General features: G+C 39.5%; 1 protein-coding gene across 5 annotated transcripts in view; it reads right to left on the bottom strand.

Annotated features, from left to right (window-relative positions):
• Positions 1-12,062, bottom strand: part of JAK2 (Janus kinase 2) — a 90,705-nt gene that overhangs the window by 58,181 nt on the left and 20,462 nt on the right. For 2 of the 5 annotated variants that reach the window (XM_021380089.1, XM_021380091.1), the window contains exon 2: positions 3,245-3,313. The exons of the other annotated variants lie outside the window; for them this stretch is intronic. The gene's annotated coding sequence lies outside the window, so the exon portion shown is untranslated. The remainder of the gene's footprint in view (positions 1-3,244; positions 3,314-12,062) is intronic. 5 annotated transcript variants of the gene reach the window in all.

Raw genomic sequence — 12,062 nt, 5'->3', positions numbered from 1 at the left:
CTTCTCCACTGCTTAAACAGAAGCCAAATTAATCAGACAGTTAATCCATGCTTTAATCTCATCATATTCTGCACTAAGAAAACTCTGCTGCCCTTTCCCAAGTAACATGCGTTCTGACTTCAAAAACAGCTTTCATAAAAAATCTAAAAATATTCCCTTAAGTATATAATATTTAAAGACATTCTGTACAGAAAGAATATGTCTTCGATTATCACTATCTCTTGTTCATAAGCTCCACTTGTTGCTTGGCTGCAAGTTAAAGACACAGACACAACAGAAACAACTGCTAATACAAGAAACAACTGCAAAAAGTTAGATGATTTCAAAGGAATTTTTGCTATTTTATCACCTATACATTAATATCACACAATGATTTTTAATATACCAGGAATTTGAACGCAAGTGGTAACAAGCAGATGCAGAAGGAAGATGACAGATCTGTAACATATCAACAACAAAACATATGCAAAAAAAACCTGGAGAAACAAAGATAACATTTGCTTACAGCTTTCCCGTGGCAAACCCCCGACTCGTATCAGCAATTCAGCAAGAGTCCATGAACTTTTCAGAGAATCATCATAGAATGGCTTGGGTTGAAAAGGACCTCAAAGATCATCAAGTCTCAACCCCCCTGCCAAGTGCAGGGTCGCCAACCACTAGACCAGGCTGCCCAGAGCCACGTCCAGTCTGGCCTTGAATGCCTCCAGGGACGGGGTGTCCACAACCTCCCTGGGCAACCTGTTCCAGTGCGTCACTACCCTCTGAGTGAAAAACTTCCTCCTAATATCTAACCCAAATCTCCCCTGTCTCAGCTTAAAACCATTCCCCCTTGTCCTGTCGCTATCCACCCTCACAAACAATCGATCCCCCTCCTGTTTATACGCTCCCTTCAAGTACTGGAAGGCCACAATGAGGTCTCCCCAGAGCCTTCTCTTCTCCAAACTAAACAAGCCCAGCTCCCTCAACCTTTCCTCATAGGAGAGGTGCTCCAACCCTCTGATCATCTTGGTGGCCTCCTCTGGACCCGTTCCAAGAGCTCTGCATCTTTCTTGTGCTGGGGCCCCCAGGCCTGGACACAGTACTCCAGATGGGGCCTCACAAGAGCCAAGTAGAGGGGAACCACCACCTCCCTCTCTCTGCTGACCACTCCTCTTTTAATGCAGCCCAGAACATAGTTGGCCTTCTGGGCTGCCAGCACACACTGCTGGCTCATGTCCAGCTTCTCATCCACCAGGACCCCCAAGTCCCTCTCCACAGGGCTGCTTTCAAGTACTTCTTCCCCCAGGTTGTATAAATACCTGGGATTGCCCTGGCCCAAGTGCAGCACCCTGCACTTGGCCTTGTTGAACCTCATTAGGTTCACATGGGCCCACTTGTCCAGCCTGTCCAGGTCATTCTGGATGGCTTCCCTTCCTTCCAATGTATCGACTGCACCGCTCAGCTTGGTGTCATCTGCAAACTTGCTGAGGGTGCACTCGATTCCATCGTCTATGTCATTGATAAAGACATTGAAGAGCACCGGTCCCAGGACTGAGCCTTGGGGGACACCACTCGTGACCGGCCTCCACCCTGACATAGAACCATTTATCACAACCCTTTGGCTGCGACCAGCCAACCAGTTCTTAACCCACCGAACAGTCCATCCTTCAAATCCATACCTCTCCAATTTAGAGAGAAGGATGTGATGAGGGACCCTGTCAAAGGCTTTGGAGAAGTCCAGGTAGATGACATCCATCGCCCTCCTCCCATCCACCGATGCCGTCACTTCATCGTAGAAGGCCACCAGATTGGTCAGGCAAGATCTGCCCTTGGTGAAGCCATGCTGGCTGTCTCGGATCACCTCCTTGTCATGTATGTGCCTTAACATGTCTTCTAGGAGGATCTGCTCCATGATCTTCCCAGGCACAGAGGTGAGGTTCACCGGCCTGTAGTTCTCCGGGTCATCCTTTCTCCCTTTCTTAAAAATGGGAGTAATGTTTCCCTTTCTCCAGTCACCGGGGACTTCACCGGACAGCCATGATTTTTCAAATATGATGGAGAGCGGCTTGGCAACCACATCAGCCATCTCTCTCAGAACCCTAGGATGGATGTCATCTGGCCCCATGGAATTCCACACATTCAGTTTCATGAGGAGGTCTCAAACCTATTCCACTGTTACAGTGGGACAAAATCCGCTCCTCTCACCCACACCTCGAGGTTCAGGGTCCTGGCAGACACGGGGAGCCTGACCACCAGTGAAGGAAACGGTCATGATCCATCACTTGCCAAAGCTCCTGAAGAGCGCCAGAATTTGAACCAAGTTCCTTATACACTCCAGCTACAGGAGTGTTCTGAAGCTTCAAGTCTTCGTAAATGGTATCTTCTAAGCAAACAACAGCACAAATCCTTCATCACATAGAGCTACATTCTGGCAGAAAACACAACGTTCTCTTCCTTCATAGAAGATAAAGGGTTTCTCATGGCAAACATTTCTGTGAGGAAAATTAGTCAACTCTTTCCAGCTACCATTGACAACTAGGACAAATTGCCCAGTTTGGAGTTGTTCAACAAGCTTTTCCAAGAACTGGATTTTAAAAAGTTGAAGTCTCTGGGGCAATCCTTTTGAATTCTGTTATCTCCCTTTTCTCATCCTCTTATCTCACTTCCCCAGTTTGGCAGCTTCCCTCCTCAGAGGTTAGTACAACTACTGCCTCTGAAGTAACTGTCACACATGTTTACATAGTGCGCAGAAATTCACGAGAGTTGAGAATCTGGAGTTTTCTTCCTCTGAAGGAGGAGCAGAAGTAACACCACTGAACTCTAACAGGTTTAGTCTTATAAGTTGGAGGTATGAAAATGAAGGAAGTGACAAAAAACAAAGATGGAAAGTGTCAAAACAACGCTTTTAGACCCTACTTCCTCACCATGAGTCAAGACACTTTTATTCTTTAACACAATTTAAATTTATAAGCATATAAAAAAAAAGGGGGGGGGGGAATGAACCAAGCATAGAAAGATCCTGATTACTGGCCAAGAATCAGAACTGTTAAAGAAGAAGCACTAGACAGCTCCAAGAAAAATTAAGGAGATTTGCAGTCACCTTACATGTAGTGTGAAACCACTGCAAAGAACTGTATTGCTACACCTCCTCACTATACTGTCCAAGACAAGTAAGTGTCTGCAGTTTCAATAGCCAGGATATTGTTACTGAGACTACTCTTCTGTCACACTTCTAACCTTCTAGCTATAGACACTAAAGGCATACCTTCACACTTCACCATACAGGGTAGAGCATCATGGAAAATATCATCACAACATCAGTCACCTTTTCTGCCTACAAAAAGAGAAAAAAAATATGATCCATGTTTTTCATTGAATTATTTTTATAAGATCCCCCTCCTACTGTTCTCATTTCTGTGGTTTTTAGTTTCTTTCCTCTTCCATTTTTCACAACTGGACAAAGAAATAAGTAAAGCTGACTTGGACAAGAACATTGCACAACACGCTCCTTGAAGAACGTAACTGAGCTCAACTTCTCTAACATTTTTCAGTGAAAACTGTGGGGCTGAGGGAGGGAAGACAAGTAAAACTGAGATAGTCATCAACAGTGTGAAACATCTAGGTGAATAAAGTCACCCTGTGCTTCTCTCCCAGCTTTTACAACAACTGAAGAGAATCTGAAAACATGCACTTCACCAAATTAGCATTTTGCCAAGAGAACTGTCAGAATGTAAACAGGGTAACATTTAAGTCAGAGTGAATCAGCAGTCTCTACAGACCAGCCAAGAACTATAGATCCCGCTGTCCCCTTTGCATCCTCATCTTCAGCCTACCCTGCTTTTCCAGCTTAACTGCCTCAGTTTAGAAATTATGTATCAACAGACCAGGCCTGATGCAAATTTCACGTACACATTTCTTAATGTGTGGGTGGGCAGTTTATTTTGCTTTTCTTTGTTTGGACATGTTGGGTTTTTTTTGTTTTTTGAAAAAGTGCTTAAAAGCGTTCAGACAAAACAAAGCTAAGCCTTTACATATCAGCTCCACTAACTTGAAACACTGATTTTATTTACAGGTGTTTAAGTTTCAATTTTGATTGCAGAAAATTTAATCCCATACAATACAGTCTATATAAGATGCTATAAATTTGTATTTAACTTTTCGTTAGTATTGCAGTAGTGAGTAAAAAAATACTGAAGACAAGAACTGTCCTAGAAAACAAAACTAAAAGAAGACTACAGCAACACTTTCCTACTTGTCACCTCCTTGATCCTGAACAAATTCAATGATACTACAAACAGTCATTGCGCACAAACTAGATTATATACATTGTTAAAGAATCAGGTTATTTAATGTGATAAAAAACACACACAAAAATGACTCTAATAAATCCAAGCAGCAATATCATACAAGACAATGCCATAGAAATACCTGAAAAGGACAGATTTTTGTAAGTGGCAGCTTAATTAATGCTAAAATTCCCAAGCCCATATCAATGCATTCAAAAGCCTCTCAAATAGTGAGTGACTTAAGAGTTCAATTACTACATATATAAATATGGCATTTTCTGTTATTCTCTTTTAACATGCTTGAACCTTCTTATAAAAGGGAATATGTTCTTTTTTTAAACCCTATTTATTGCTTTATGATGTTGAATCATTTATGATAGCAATGCTGACATTTTATCTTTATAATTCAGGAAAATGTGCTTGCACGATAGTTTACTTAATGCTTCTTTAATCATCAATGGCCTGAGAGTCCTCCACTTGTTCCCTATCTGAAATACCAGCCAGCTTTTGCAAAGATACAGCACTACATGCTCTGCCAAGATCACATTATCTCTATAAACACAGACTGTCAGAAAAAAAAAAGCTGGAAGCAAAAAAAACAAACAACCCAGGACTCTGAAAGTAAACAAAGGCTTGTCATAAAGCGTGCCATTAGTGAAGATTCCACAAAAATGATTAATGTGACCAACTTGTTTAAAATCAAGGGCAATAACAAAAATCAAATGAAGACAACCACATTTTACCAATGTAATATTTCAAACACTCTGTGTTCTCTCGTAAAATAGAAAAGAAACAAACTTATTTTTCCTTTTGCTCTACAGAAGAAACCAAAGCTTATAATATGCATTTTTTTTTTTACAGAACTTTCTTTCTTTTGAGTAGGATTATTCCAACTTAATTGTTTGCTTTACTTCTAAAAGAAAAATAAAGTATTTCTGAATAAGATAAATAAAGGGAGCTATTTATAAATGTATCTTGTATGTTTTCCTCAGCTCTGAAGTTACTGACAGAACTTTTTTTTTTATGATTCTTGATATTAAATCCTGACAAAAACATTCAGGAAATTCCAGAAAGTAAGAGCGTGAGAATTATGCCCCACTAATTCAAAAAGCAGAAGCAGACTACCTGGCCAATTGACGAAAATAATATAATGAAAAGCAAATAAGGATTCAAATACAGTAGCTGAAGATTAAAATCATATAAGTACCTGTTTGAAACACATTTTTTATTTCTCTCAGAAATAGTACTATCTAACTACCGGAACAAACAGTCAAGAAAGCAGTAGATTCTTTACTTCTTAGTTTTAAAATAGGAGTTGAAACAAAATAGATTTTACATAAACTCACATTACTGGACTGCGTGCAGAAGGAAATCCAAGATATAACCAGTCTAAGATAACAGAAGATCAGATAGGAAGATAAAGTGTTCTTTTCTGGATTTCAAAATGTGTCATTAAAGATTGTGCTATTACCAGATCCTTTACAAGATGACATTATAAAGATGAAACATCTGTAGCATAACTATATTTTTAAACTGATAAATTGCTTATAACTAGTTACATTACAAAATTCCCACAGAACAAACACTAAGCTTTCTAAGAGTCTATCTGGAGACAAAAAAAATTAGAAAAGACAAAAAAAATTAGAAAAACTTAACAAAGTCTCTCAGTACACATCACATTCCAACCCTAACTTCAGTTCATAGCTCTGGGACTTCCACCTGGGTTCCAATCTTGGATGAGCTCAGATTAAGGAAACTTCTCTGGATGTACCTGCTCAGTAAAGCCAAACAGAATACGAGTTCTTCCTGCTAACCTGCAATCCCACTCAAAAACCATGCAGGATACTATACTGTCTAAATAACAGCACTATAAATAATTTTTCCTTGACCAGTCTCAAATTCATGAACAACTTCAATCTTCTGTGGAACTTTTCAGCAATAATATGCATACATAACTGCAGCTTTAACTCAGTTCTGCCAAGCTACAAATTCCAGACTTTGCTGCAAGGGTCAGGAAGGAGCTGCTGCAAGGGAGTTGACATTCAGGGACTTCAAGAATCACATCCCAATGCAAAACAGAAAAAAACAAATATTAATATCTGGCTAATGAACAGGTGACAAAAACAAGCTACAATCATGACACAATGATAAACCCAGGTAAGCTTTCCCCAAAACGACTGTCAAAATCACTGCACCTCATTTTGATATACTTTTTTTTGAAAGCAATTACATTTATTAGATCTAAATCTAAAAACAAATGAAATAACACATTACAGTCAAAGTGGTATTGTGTTGTTTTTTTTTTATTTTTTTGAACACGGAAACCGCACAGAGCAAGACTTGACTCCAGCTGAACTAAGGTGGACAAATTGCCAAGACCCCCTGAAGTTAACGGGGAGTTTTACAACTGACTACAGTGTCTCCTGTCTTTATGTATGCTTTGGACTCCTGAAGATCTACCTTTAATATGCAACAAATTACAAATTACTATAAACACTATGAGTGACAATATTTGTTAAATGTGTATTCTAATCATCAAGCTGACTTCAACTGAAATCCCAAGCAAGAATTAAAACTGTATGAACGGACCACTTCTGACAAGGCTTTTCAGTTGCTATAAATGGATATACTGCTACTCTCTCCTACCCTTAAGTGTTTGTCGCATCTGGTCACGTACCAATAAACTATCTTTTAAATAGATTTTTTTCTTAATTGGCACACAGTAAGGACTTTGACTGCCAGTACATGTAAGAAACACTACATCCACACCTAGTTCCAAATCAAACATCTACATATCCATCTGGCAATTTCATCAAATAATAACTGAATTGAATTTCATTTTATTAAATCGAAACAAGAAGGTCACAGTGGAGTAACATCCCTCTGCCTGGTACACAGATAAATGAAAAAATGTAAAAAAAGCACCCCAGAAGACAGGAGAAGTCAAACCATGCCCTTATTTTGTACATCATTGGTAACATTTACTTGGTATTAAAATTATTTAAAAACAAAATTCTACAGCGCAGTTTCATTGCAAATAAAGAACATGCTTCTGCCGGTCACAAGCAGCCATCAGATTGTCTAGAATAGTAGAGGTAATCTGTACCAACTGGCAGAGGCACTTAAGTATACACAGTTACTTTCATACTCTTGACTGCATTGCACTTCAGTACTAGGGTGCTTTAAATAAAACACAATCACCCTTCTTACTTTCCAAACTTAACAGAAATACAAGGAGTCTAAATTATTTGCCTAATTTCACACTGTGAGCCACTGACAGATCAGATACGAAGACAATTATTGGTTTCACAATATAGCTAATAGAATGGATTTCTATTGTAAAGAAGGAAATGCCTCACAATTCCCTTGCCCCACAATCCTCTGATAGTGATGAATAGTTGAAATGAAGCAACACCATTAAGGAAGTGCTGCAGAAATCCCCAAACTGCTTAAACATTGCAGAAGAAAATCCATTTTAAAATTAAATTCTTACCATAAGGCTCCTCATACACAGTGTCTCAGTTTCAGCTTTCAGTCTTAGTATACAGAAGAAACCTCATGCAGGGGAATGAAAAATAATCTTTCCTGAACCCACAAAGTTCAATATAAAGGGCACACGTAGAAAAAAAAAATCCACAAAACCAAACTGCACCAAAGAAAAAGCTTTAAGAGGGAAAGACTTAGAAGAGAGACATTTAATGTGCCTCAAAGCGAAGAACACAATGATTCTAAAAACTGTTTTCAGAATTTCTGTTCAATTACTTTTTAGAGTTCCAAAAAAAGAGAATCATAGAATCAATGCAACACTACATTAACATCTCTATCAAAGGCTGTGGGTATATTGTTGAGTGCCTAATAAGTGGCCAAGATATTCCTCACACCTTCAGCAGAAGCAGGATTCTTATGGCTTCAGTGGTTCTGATCCAATCTAAATGCCATTACTATGTAGAATTGCATTAAATAAAACAAAATCACGAAAATGGATTCTTGTTATTCTTCCATCCCCATTTATGATGGATGAATTCTAAAAGGGAAGTTTATCTCTTCTGCTAGATAGCTGTATCCATTTTCATTTCATTCCCATTTCAAACTGTTCATGGATAGTATCACCACTTAAACCCTTGACTTCATCAAGCTATTAGTACAAGCAACATACATCACTACGAACTCACGTAAGGATAGTATAATCTGGGACAGATCCTGCCAGTCACTTCAGACTGGCGTGACAGATTGGTTTCTTCTTAAGAAAAGTAGTTTGATCAATTTCATAATCCGCATGGGATGTTAGTGACCCCTCTAGAAGCAAAGTAACAGAAAAAAGTGGCAGAGCTTAACTTGCTTTTTGCTTTTGTTGAAAACAAGACAGCAAAACAGAAGGATTCATCCTCTGACGAACAATTCCATCCCACCTGATGCAGAATCTTTCGAAAGCCAAATTATCCATTTCTCAGACTATCATCTGTGTATGGGAACTGCTGAGTCATGGCCTGAACCACTGATTGAGCACCTGGAGGAAAGACCCAGTCAGCCCTGGGAGCACAGGTAAAGGCAATTCACCTGTGTAACCGAAGGCCTCATTTAAGGGCTGACTGCCACTGAGGAAGGATCTCTTTCTGGAGATCCCTCCTTGGTGGAAGCCTTTCCCTGTGAACCCACAATCCTCTGATACAGGTGAGTAATTTAGTTCCTTTCCCTTATAGCACCTTGCCATTGTGCCTGTCATTCCACCTCTTTTGTAATTCCTTTTCCATTGTGTTGGTTCTTCTGATTGCTACACACCTGTTACACAGTGTAAGTGCAGGATCTGAGTCACGCCAAGAGACTTCAACTTGCATTGTCTGCTCACTGCCAGAAAAAATAATGTGCAACATGAAAAGTAAATCCTTGGGCAAAAAGGAGAGAATTAAGAGAGCAAAGAAGGTGAGATGACAGATCGGAAGATTTAGCAGTACAGCAAAGTACAAAATTTTCTCCTGACAAAGATTTGAGAATCCCTAGCTCTAAGCACAGATTCAAACTCAAGAGTTTGAGCCCAAAGCTCTCAGAATACAGCTGCTTTTCTGCTTCTCCTATACTTCTTCCCCACTGAGCTTTTCCAACAACAAAAAAAGACATCTTGTACTGCACTCTCACCTCCTCATCTTCAACTGGGTAAAGAACCAGGCTCTGAATTTTAACTAAAGTCTACTCAGTCACTTAGCATTTACCCCACCTTGTTTAAAACTAATTAAGTTATAGTGGATTGCTATACAGGGATAACCTTAATATACACAAAGTAAAAACCAGATGATTACTTTGCATGAACAGATGCAAAAACTGGCATGTTAGAACCTACTTTCTTCCAGAAGGTACAAGAAAGTATACAGTAAAGATTTACTAAGAGTGACCAACAGTCCAGACTCAATTAGCTTCCTGTATAAATTAAAAATAAAAAAAGGAAGGGGGCGGAGGAAATGAAAGCATACTGCCATAATCAACTTATGTGAAAGCATTGTTTTGTTTTAACTTTTGGAAGTGTAACTGAATACAAATGAAAACTTGGGAAGAAGCTTAAACTACTCCTGATAAGAAAATACTTTTTCATGGTGATTATTTGCTCTGAGGCAGTAACAGACACTATAGAGATGACACGCTCCATGATAGGAAAAAAAAGAAATAATAGCAAGAGCCTCAGTTTGACTGGAAGATGGAAATATCACACTGAGTCACAGGTGGTACAGGAAACAAGAAAACTTGGGAGAGGGTAGATATCTGTGCTACTTCATTTTCCGCACCTCAATATTCTTGTCTTGTACAAAAGAGTATGTAGGGCTTTAACATCCCATCCCCAGCACAATATGGTCCCAGACTCACCCAAGTGAATTAGTACTGTGTGACTACAGTTTCCTTAAATTATCTGAAACTGCTCAGCATCCCCAAACCATCAAAATAAATACTGCAAGAGAGCATAATAAGGATCACAATACCCTAGGGTAACAAATAATGAATCTTCCATTTCCATGGCATCCAAATCATAGCTACATCTAAACAGAAATTAGAAAGAGAAGTAGTCTCTTTTAAAATACACCACTGGTGGTCAGGGTTTTTTTCTCCTCTCCTTTTAGATGGCAGGGGGATATTGTTTTAAAACTTTGAAATATTTCTTTATATCTTCCTTCACTCTTGACAACACTTAACTATTCCCTTAGAGTGCTGGAGAAAATGATGGAGAAGGATTTTATTCCATTGCAGAGCCTCAGTGGACAGACATAAGGATCATGCAGCCAAGGATTTCAGTCACTCCTTGTCTAAATGTAGGGAGTAAATGAAAGACATCTCCATAGTAGTTAATACGTAGTATAATACCGCAAGTCCACCTACTGTTGAAATCTGCAGTCCTTTTTTGTCTGATGTCAGAATAAATTCAAAATGTGATTTCATAATTTTTACAGACAGAAAATGAGAAGCAAAAGAGGAAGAGATATTTATGAGAAAAGCAGACTATCAGGGTGGTCCAAAGAAAAAGGCATAAAGGAGTCTTTCAGTAGAACACTTGAGCAAGACTAAGCTAACACAGACTTCCAAATTACTTTTTAAATATTATCACTGTTTTGTGCAGTGTAAAAGTAAATGTGAAGGTGACTTGCTCCCCAGTAAATTTGAGATATATTGGCACATGATGACGTGATATGTATATTCCCAATGAGAGAACAAACTGTTTGGAGAATCAACTATTAACAGAAATATCTGTCAGAGAGCCAACTGGTCTTCCTGAAAAAAATCAGAGCAGGTAATATTTGCAGCAACACATTCCACTAGAAGAGCAAATCAGTTCTAATCCTTCTGGTCCCAACAATAGTTTGTGACCTGCCACTCTCAAACAGAATGAATTGACAGGGAAGAAGCTGTGTTATTTTCATACCACCTGAGAGGCACAATGAGCCAAACTAGAAAGGACTGTAGGCATCCAGCTGTCTCCCAAACACCTACAAAGCAGATGAGAACTGAAGAAATTGTGCTGCACAGTCCACCAGCTCTCATGTGTAAATTCAGGAGGTGGGTAAGGAAACTGCTGAAATTTTTCTGAGGCAGTCAATGCAAACATCTGCTTAGATAGACTGGCTTTGCATCTTCTTCGACAAATGGAATTTTGCTTAGCTTTTCCCAAAGTGTTTACAATACCCAGTCTAAATGCAAATGCCTTTCAGCAAGGTGTACCACTATTTACATCAGTCTCTGAAAAGGTGTACAAAACATCAGTGTTAGCTGATTTATGCTCTGGCAAAACAGTTGCACAATTAGTACCATGAGTTCTTGCAGGACCTCACTGCTGGTGGTGTTCTTCATAGATAGTCAGCAGATCACAGACAGCTTTTGGAAGCTTGTCACTTGCTTGTTTCCTGCCACAGGTCTTCCACTCCCACCCCACCCCTGTTTTTGTAACAGGGCTCTGGAAGCTTTGGTACCACACAGAAGTTAAAGAGGTCTAAGTACAAAAGCTTGGATGTTCAGAAGCATTACAGGCAAGGGCAATACAGTTTGCTGATCCTCACCTGCTGATGATTGATAAATTAATATTTGTCTTTCTACATACTGCCTGACTCCTCAGCCATGCAGTTCATTTACATTTAAGAAAGATTTTATCATGTTCAGCACACAGAAAACCCTCCCATACTCAGTGGTGCTTGTCTTCCACATCTTCCCCATCCACTGAAGTGGCAGACTGAGCTGCCCTCTCCTGAGCTGCCCTCTCCTGAGCTGCCCTCTCCTGAGCTGCCCTCTCCTGAGCTGCCCTCTCCTGAGCTGCCCTCTCCTGAG

The sequence above is a fragment of the Numida meleagris genome, chromosome Z (assembly GCF_002078875.1).
Source record: "Numida meleagris isolate 19003 breed g44 Domestic line chromosome Z, NumMel1.0, whole genome shotgun sequence".
NCBI classification, from domain to species: Eukaryota; Metazoa; Chordata; class Aves; order Galliformes; family Numididae; genus Numida; species Numida meleagris.
This window is presented reverse-complemented; position numbering and strand designations above follow the sequence as displayed.